General features: G+C 43.7%; 1 pseudogene; it reads left to right on the top strand.

The window, feature by feature from the left end:
* The first annotated feature begins 1,050 nt into the window (after positions 1-1,050).
* LOC101024545 lies at positions 1,051-3,522 on the top strand (annotated as a pseudogene).
* The last annotated feature ends 6,136 nt before the right edge of the window (positions 3,523-9,658 follow it).

Genomic DNA, 9,658 nt, shown 5'->3' with positions numbered 1-9,658 from the left:
TTGTAATGACAAACAACTGGAAACAATCCAAATGTCCATCAACTGGTAGATGAATAAAGAAAATGTGATCTGACCGGGAAGAGAGCCTCATGCCTGTAATCCCAGCACTTTGGGAGGCTGAGGCAGGCAGATCACCTGAGGTTGGGAGTTTGAGACCAGCCTGACCAACCTGGAGAAACCCCATCTCTACTATAAATACAAAATTAGCCGGGCTTGGTGGTGCATACTTGTAATCCCAGCTACTCGGGAGTCTACTCGGGAGTCAAACAAACAAAAAGAAAATGTTATATGTTCATACAATGAAATATTACTCTGCCATAGAAAGGAACAAATTGCTGATGCATGTTACAGTGTGGATGAACCTCAAAAACATTATGCTAAGTAAAAGAAGCCAGAATCCAGATGCAAAAGACAACATATTAAATGCTTCCATTTATAAGAACTGTCCAGAAAAGACAAATCTCTAAAGATGGTAAGTAGATTAGTCGTTGTCAGAAGCTGAGGGTAGAAATGGAGATTAACTACTAATGGGCATGAGGGATCTTTTTGGGTGAAGAAAACGTTTTACAACTGGATTGTGGTGATGGTTGCACAACTCTGTAGTTTTACTAAAGATAGCATTGGATTGTACCCTTCAAATGAGTGAATTTCATGGTAAATTACACCTCAATAAAACCAATTTCAAAAAAACATGGCAGAAGTGATGTTGTGTGAGCCCAGACCTTAAGAGGCTTTGTGCTTTTACCTTCCCTCTATGAAACCTCCCCTGAGACTGAAACGGAGGGAAACTGAGGCACCCAGCCAACAGCAGTACCAACCACTCACTGCATGTGGGAATTTGTCCCTCTTGGACCTTCCAGCCCAAACGACCTTCTAGATGACTGCAGCCGCATGAGCAAGTCCAGCAGAGGAAATGCCCAGCCAAGCTATGAGTCAAGAAATGTAAGAAATTGTTTTATGTCACTAAAAATTTTGTATGTATATGTATAAATAATAAATCTATTTTATTTCATGCATATTTTATATACAAAATACATTTTATCTTTATACATGTTAAGTGATATGGTAAAAGATCAACAACTTTATATTATTTATTTATTTATTTGAGGCGGAGTCTTGGTCTGTCACCCAGGCTGGAGTGCAGTGGTGTGATCTCGGCGCACTGCAACCTCTGCCTCCTGGGTTCAAGCGATTCTCATGCACGATCTTGGCTCAGCTTCCCAAGTAGCTGGGATTACAGGCACGTGCCACCACGCCCAGCTAATTTTTGTATTTTTGGTAGAGACAGAGTTTCACTATGTTGGCCAGGCTGGTGTCGAACTCCTGACCTCAGGTGATCTGCTCATTTCTGCCTCCCAAAGTGCTGGGATTACAAGTGTGAACCACCATGCCCCGTCAGGAAGCTCCACTTTATTCTCACTTGAAAGTCAAGGAAACTGGGGCATATTTGTGTACGCTTCCCTCTGTCAGTCACTGGCTAAAGTTTGCTCCCATGGGCATATTTTGGTGGCATTCCAGCTTGCAGTAGGAGACATAGGTGCTAGCAGCTGGAAGTCAGACTGGCTGCATTAAGAGGCCGGAGATAAGGGTACCACATTGGGGGCGTCACTATTTTCCAGCATTTGCACCACTTGGATTCATTCATGCCCCGCAATTGGTTCATGGCATTCTGTCACCAATTCCTCTGGCATGACCAATCGAAATTTCTAAAAGCTAGACTTGCAACAGGGTGGCAGGAAGCTCACGCTACAGCTTCCTCTACTGCGGTTGGTACCCAGATTGGAACTGATATTCACCATTTCCCTCGTTCCCCATTCTAAATTCCCCTCGCACTTGGCTAATCTTTCTGCTAGTCTCCATTGCTTGTCCAGTGGGAAACCCAGACCTTTTCCTGTGAGGGACCTGAGCCCTTAACTCCTGTGTACTTGCCAGGCGTGGTTGCTGTGTAGGGAAACAAGGGAGGGCCTAGTGAACCCCCGAGTTCCCGACGTACTCTCCCCTGCCTCAATTAGGTAAAGCAATCTTATTTCCTCAGGATAACCAGGGGTAACTGCTGCCATTAGTATATAACTCCCACATGCTTTCTGATTCACTGGCATGAGAAGCCCCAAATGGCAGTTGAAGCTCTAGGTTCAGTGGAACCCCTTACTTAGTCCTTTGGAAGAAGTGTTACCCTTTCAGGGAACCAGGACCTGGGGACCAGCAGAGTCTAAACTTGCAGGTACAGCTGGGTCCTGGGCTCAGGGTCTCCCAAGGCTGAATTCAAGGTTTCGACCAGGTCTGCAATCTCAGCTGGAGCTCAGGGTCTTCATCTAAAGCTCATGGGTTGTTGGCAGAGTTCAGTTCCTAAGGGTTGTCGGATGGTGGTCTCTGCTTTCTTGTTGCCGGCCAGCTGGGCTCCCTTCTCATGTCCTGGAGGCCGCCTGTGGTTTTCCGCCCTGTGGTCCTCTCTCCAACATGGCAGTTGCTCCTATGAGGCCAGTGGAAGAATCTCTCTCATCCTCTGAATCTCTCCTTCAGGATGGGCCCAGGGACTTTGAAGAGCTCACCTGATTAGGTCAGGCCCGCCCAGGATAATTTTCCTTTTGATTGATTCAAAGTCAGCTGCTAAGAGCTACTCAAGTCAGCCTACATGCACCAGCTCTTGGGCCTCCGCCCCCTCTTCCTGCTGTCCCAGGACTGGGTGGCTGAGTTCCACATGCAGTTAGAGTGGCTGCCTGCCAAGGGCATCCAGACCAATGTCTACATCAAGCACTCTGTGTCCCTGGAGCCATACCTGATGGAGGGCAGCTACAACAAGGTGTTCCTGGTCAAGGGTAACATCCCTGCCAAGAGCTACACCTTCATCCACATCCTGCTTGACGCTATCAGGGATGAGATGGCCGAGTGCATTGAGAAGGCCTACGAGAAAATCATTTTCACCAAGGGCACCTGGATCCTCTTCCTCAACACACTCAAACAGATGCGGACTACACCAAGAAGTGGGTCCTGGGCCCCGACAACTACTACAGTTTTGCCAGCCAGCAGCAGAAGCTGGAAGACACCACCATTCTGAGTTGAGGATGCCCGGCAGCCCACCAGGCACTGGGTGGAGTAGGGCATACATTATTTAAAACAGTTACAGTGCAGGGTTTCCTCTAATAAAGGTGGATTGCCATTCTGTCCTCCAGGCCCTTATCTCCCAATTGGGATGGTGGGGAGCCAGGTTCTTATATCTGAGATAGATAAGTTTTGGGGCCCTCAGGGGATGGCGATAACACCCTCCAACTGGGTCAGGCTCTGTCTGATGGCTGATGCTCAGGGTTTCAAACACAGATGCCCACCGTAGAGCCCCAGCAGCACTGTGGCCTACAGGAGAGTATGGCCCCAGGTATGGGGACTATTCCAGCCGGCTATGGACACACAGGAATGCTGGGCCAGGGTACCAGATATTTTCAACAAAGCGGGTGAAGTGTCCCATTTAAAAAAATGTTGGCAACGAATTAAACAATTTTTCAAAAAAAAAAAATAATAATAAAAACACAGGCCAGATGTGGTGGGTCACACCCGTAACTCCAGCACTTTGTGGGGTGGAGGCGGGTGGATGACCTGAGGTCAGGAGTTCGAGACCAGCCTGGCCAACATGGCGAAACCTTGTCTCTACTAAAAGTACAAAAATTAGCTGGGCATGGTGGCAGGCACTGTAATCCCAGCTACTCAGGAGGCTGAGGCAGGAGAATCACTTGAACTCAGGAGGTGGAGGTTGTAGTGAGCTGAGATCGTGACATTGCATTCCAGCCTGAGTGACAAGAGCAAAACTCCGTCTCAAAAAACCCCCAACCCCCCCCAAAACACACACGCACAACAAAGTCAGCTGCTAAGGGGCATTAATTACATGTGCAAAATCCCATTGGTCACAGGATGTCACATAATCATGAGAGTAACTGTCCCATCGTAGGCTCAAGTCACAGTCATGCTCAAGGGGAGAGGATGACATGGAGCCCGTACACCAGGGAGCAGGAATCTTGGGGGACATCTTAGAATTCCACCTCCTACAGTAACATTTCTTCTCACCATGAACCCTCCACAGGTTTTCTGTCTATTCCATAAATACATTTGTGGTTAGAATTTGAGGAATTTCATACAAAACTGTCTGGTTGGTTCCCCCTGGGTCCTTTGGAAAAGAGTAGCCTTGAAGAGAATGGAGGGCAAGAGTGAGATTATTGAGGAAGGAAGCCCCAGAGAAGCCACAGAGGATCAGGATAGAGCCAAGGAGTGCTGAGCCTTCCTCTTGGGTTGGGTGTGAGGCTGAAGCCAATAGTATAGCTCGTGTCAGACTTTTGGCTGCTCTCTTCATTACACAGAAGAATAACACTTCTTTAGGTGCTGTCATTCAAAGTGGAATGTATCTTCGTTCTCTTCAGGGTTTTTGGCAGTTAGATTTCTGAGTTACTTCATAAAAATTTAAATTAGCTATTTTTAATGATGACTGGTAGAAGGAAGATAAATCATCATTCACAGAATTTTTAATGGGAAAAGTAATTTCAGTATTCTTTTGGGGGAAGCACTTTTGGGCAAAAGCTATTCCTACAGCCCTCATGTTATTACTTCAAACACGAACCTGGTTTAGAAGAAGAAAGATTTGCTGCTGAGTTTTGTGTTTGGAATTGGTGTACCTGAAGCATGGGGAGTGTCCAATATACGTGTGTGTGTTGTGTTTGAGATGGAGTTTCGCTCTTGTTGCCCAGACTGGAGTGCAGTGGTGCGATCTCAGCTCATTGCAACCTCCGCCTCTCAAGTTCATGTGATTCTCCTACCTCAGCCTCTGGAGTAGCTGGGATTACAGGCATGTGCCACCACACTGGGCTAATTTTGTATTTTTAGTAGAGATGGGGTGTCACCATCTTGGCCAGGCTGGTCTAGAACTTCTGACCTTAGGTGATCCACCCGCTTTAGCCTCCCAAAGTGCTGGGATTACAGGCATGAGCCACTGTGCCCGGCCCAATTTATTTGTAATACAGTAAATCATACATTATATTAACATTTTCGGTGATTCGTTTTCTCATTTATTAAATTAATGAATACATTTTTTCAAAGTGAGGCTTAACATTTTAAGTAATACAGTGGTAGTAGAATGGGGCAAGCCTATTCATCCTGGGTTAAGTGAGAACACCTTCATTTTCATAGTGTAGAGCATTATCCTTTTCTATGGAGATTGAGCTAAATGCCAGGCTTCCCGTATTCGCCCAGAATACGTAGCAGGCTGGTTTGTAAAAGAGGAGATATTTTGAGTTTGGCTGAAAGTAGCAATTTATTAATAAATTAATTTTTATCTTTTTAAAAATAGAGAAAGGGTCTTGCTATGTTGCCCAGACTGGTCTCGAACTCCTGGTCTCAAGTGATCCTCCCACCTCGGCCTCCCAAAGTGCTGGAATTACAGGTGTGAGCCACCACATCCAGCCTGAAAGTAGCAATTTAGGAAAAAAAAAAAAAAACTTAGGAAGCTTTTAGTGACTGAGAAAATGAGTTGGTTTCATGCTTCTGAGAATTTATAAATGAACTAACTGAAAATGGAAACAGTGGTTATAAAGATTGTCAATAAAAAAGAAAATAAACTAGTGTCATTGAGAACTTAGAAAGTTTTCTGCATCTTTGTAGCCAGGAGGAAAAAAAAACTTAGAGGCTGGGAGTGGTGGCTCATGTCTGTAATCTCAACACTTTGGGAGGCCAAGGCAGGTGGATCACAAGGTCAGGAGTTCGAGACCAGCCTGGCCAACATAGTGAAAACCCATCTCTATTAAAAATACAAAAATTAGTTAGGTGTGGTGGCATGCACCTGTAGTCCCAGCTACTCAGGAGGCTGAGGCAGGAAAATCTCTTGAACCCAGGAGGCAGAGGTTGTGGTGAGCCAAGACCACGCCATTGCACTCCAGCCTGGGTGACAGTGAGATTCTGTCTCAAAGAATAAAACAAGAAACAAAAAGCAAAAATCTTAAAACTCATTTTGATAATATATATGGTGTATGTGTAATAATACATATGTTTCGTCTTTTATTCTAATAACTGTCTATAAGTATAGAACTAACTGTAAATAACATACCTGACTTTTATGAAAAATAAAATTCATCAGTAAGTTTTAAAAGAAAGGAAAACATGCTTGACATTGGACCTTATAATATCATAATATCACCTAATGCACATATGTTGAAAATGCAGTGGTTTACTGACATTCCATCTTAAAAACAAATCATAGAGGATTCATTTCTGGAGGGATTAAACATAGTTTGATTAGGTTTCACCTCAACAGAGGAATCATATGTGGATACTTCCAGGATTCATGTCTTTGAAACGTTTGGAAAACTGAGGGTTAGTTTGTTCTAGTGTGTTGGGTGGGCGGGGCAGGGGATGGGGGCACAGCTCTGGCACATTGCTGCTCACTGCCAGCAGATTAGTTTGTTTGTTTTTGTTTTTTGAGACAACATCTCACTCTGTTGCCCAGACTGGAGTGCAGTGGTGAGATCTTGGCTCACTGCAGCCTCGGCCTCCCTGAGCTCAAGCAATCCTTCCACTTTAGACTCCCAAGTAGCTAGGATTACAGGCATGTACCACCACACCCAGCTAATTTTTGTATTTTTTGTAGAGATGGGGGTCTCACTTTGTGGTTCAGGCTGGTCTTGAACTCCGGGACTCAAGTGATCCACCTGCCTCGACCTCCCAGAGTGCTGGGATTACAGGGGTGAGCCACCTCATCTGGCCTCTGATTTTAATAGAAGCAGGAAATCTGGGCTTTGTTTTGTATGTTTTTTTTTTTTTAGTAGAGATGGGGTTTCACTGTGTTAGCCAGGATGGTCTGGATTCTCCTGACCTCATGATCCACCCACCTCGGCCTCCCAAAGTGCTGGGATTACAGGCATGAGCCACCGCGCCCGGCCAGATGTTTTCATTTTTAAATGTTGGCTCAATTTTTATGAAAAATGTTGCTTGCCAGGCCCCAGGGAAGCCTGTGCGTGGCCCACTGGTGGCTAGATGGAGAGAGATGTAGTGGAGGCCTTGATACTGATGTGAAATAGAAAGAGAGTGGATCTGGGTGGCTGTGCTCCTGACCTGCCTGGTCCCATGTAGGGAAGCCTCTTCATCTTCTGAATCCCGACTTCCATTATTCAGGAGGGTTCTGATGACATTGTCTTGAAAGCACCCTCCTCTGTAATGCTCACACTTTGAAGAATTATTTTTTTTCTGTTTTGTACGAGAGACATACTGTTTAACATGTGTATGTGTGTTATGTGGGCATGTGTTGAGAGACAGGGTCTCCCTCTGTTGCCTAGGCTGGATTGCAGATGCCTGATTAATTTTTAAAATTCTGTAGAGACTGTGTCTTGTGATGCTGCTTAGGCTGGTCTCAAACTCCTGGCCTCAAGTGATCCTCCCACCTCGGCCTCCCAAAGTGCTGGGATTACAGGTGTGAGCCACTGCACCTGGCTCAATGTGTTTTTTGATGAATCTTTTATTTGATATGTGACTCTCATGAGTTATGTGACTTCCAGCATTTTTCTTATGCCCATTTTTTTTTTTTTTTCACGTAGACATTCTCGGAGTGGTAGCATGCTCTGGATGACCTGTAGCTTCTTAGTCTTTTGTTTTGACAATTTTCTAATAAGCTACTAGTTGTAGCTTGTTACTCTTGTTTTGACAATTTTAAGGATTCATTTCTTGTGGTCCAAGAAATAAAGTCCATATATAATGTATAGAAAGAATTAGCATTGCAATTATTTTCTCTCCCCTCTTCCTTTTCCTTTTGTGTGGAATGATCTCTTAGGCTGTGACCAGGCAGCAGGAAATGAAGCTCAAGTTAGCAGAATGTAGTGAATTTTAGCTTTTCAGGCAGTCAGTGTGGTAAATTCAGTCCCGGTTTCGACCTCACTTGAAACTGTGTACAAATTCTAAAAATTCAAGTGTTAACTATAGTAATTCTAGTTTTGCAGGTTAGGCTGCAGAATTTGATTTTATTAAGGTTGATTTATTAGGTTCCTGAAATTATTTTTGAACAAGCTGAGCTTGTGATACCATTTATAAGTGTAATGCCATTTTAAAACAACACTCAGGCATAAGAAAAACAGTATGAAACAGGCAGCCTCATTGTAAGATTCCATTCAGTATTGCTAATCTTTTGTCAAAGTCTGCCTACTTTATATATTTGTGGTGAAAAGGTATCCTTAGCAACCAAGATCATTGGTTTGCTATATAAAAGGAGATCCCGGACTATTCTATTTTTATTTTTATATAATTTTTTCTTTTTCTTTTTTTTTTTTTTAAATCAGACAAAGGTTAAAGCGTGACCCAGACTGATCTAACATCTAGTTGCTTGACCCTGAGTTTGCTTTTCCTTCCCAATGATAATAAGGACGCAGATGGCAAGACACGACAGCAAAAGTGCATGGGCTGCAGCGTTTGAATAAAAAGGTGGAATGTGCTTTAGGCCATGTGCACAGTGTCTCCCCTTCCCAGCTCTCTCTTCGTGTCTTTCAAGAGTCTCTTTTTTGCAAGGCTGCCCAACAAAAGGAAATCTGACATTTCCTTATGAGTCTGGGGAAAATTAAGGGAAAATAAAAATGCTTCTAGATCATTTCAAAAAATCAGAATGAAGGTAGTGATATTGAGCCTCACCTGAAAGCAAAATGTGTATTTTTTTTTTTTACCAAGTATCATTACTGAAAAAAGAATGATAATGAGAAAGAAAATAATGAGAAAAGAATAATTAGTCCCTAAAATGACAATATTTGGGCATACTTGAGAACTAATGACATAGCTGCTGATTTCTAACTTTTATTCTGATATTAATGATTTTTTCGATCAAAGGGAGTTCCCTGCCTTTATGGTGGTTCTTTTTTCATAAACTGGGTTCGGGCAATTTCCAGAATAAGGCTACTATTTTCTAAATTCCTTTGTGATACTAAATCCCTTCCTCTTTTCTTCTAAAGGAAACAGTGCAGCAAATGTCTCACTTTGAAGCTACCAAGGAAGCATCTATTAATTTTGTGAATAAGAAAAATAGAAGAGGATGATCAATGATAATGAAGAAAAACCTTCCTTTTTTGGCTCTTAGGCTTTGCGTAGCCATTTCCTGAGTCAGCTTTAGTTCTCATTCTCTTTAGCACCTGTACTGTTATAGAAATTGTTTCTAGAATTGGTCACACGTATATTAGAAACCTCTGCACTGAGAATTTATTTAAGTTTTTTTTGCTATTTTTTTTTTTTGACATGGAGTCTTGCTCTGTTGCCCAGGCTGTAGTGCAGTGTCACGATCTGCACTCACTGCAACCTCTTCTTCCTTGGTTGAAGTGATTTTCCTGCCTCAGCCTCCCGAGTAGCTGGGATTATAGGCACGCACCTCCATACCTGGCTAATTTTTGTGTTTTTAGTAGAGATGGGGTTTCACCATGTTGGCCAGGCTGGTCTCGAACTCCTGACCTCAGGTGTTCTTGAGATTGCCTGCCTTGGTCTCCCAGAATGCTGGGATTACAGGCATGAGCCACGGTGCCCGGCCTCACCCTTTGTTTTTGACTGACTATCAAGTGACATTGGCAATTCAGGCAATGCTTTGTATTTCTGACCTGTAGGATAAGGACAAGCAGCCTCGGGAAGCTCATTCTCCACAAGGCTACCCAGAGTTCCCAGGGAC

The sequence above is a fragment of the Papio anubis genome, chromosome 19 (genome assembly GCF_008728515.1).
Source record: "Papio anubis isolate 15944 chromosome 19, Panubis1.0, whole genome shotgun sequence".
NCBI lineage: Eukaryota > Metazoa > Chordata > Mammalia > Primates > Cercopithecidae > Papio > Papio anubis.
This window is presented reverse-complemented; position numbering and strand designations above follow the sequence as displayed.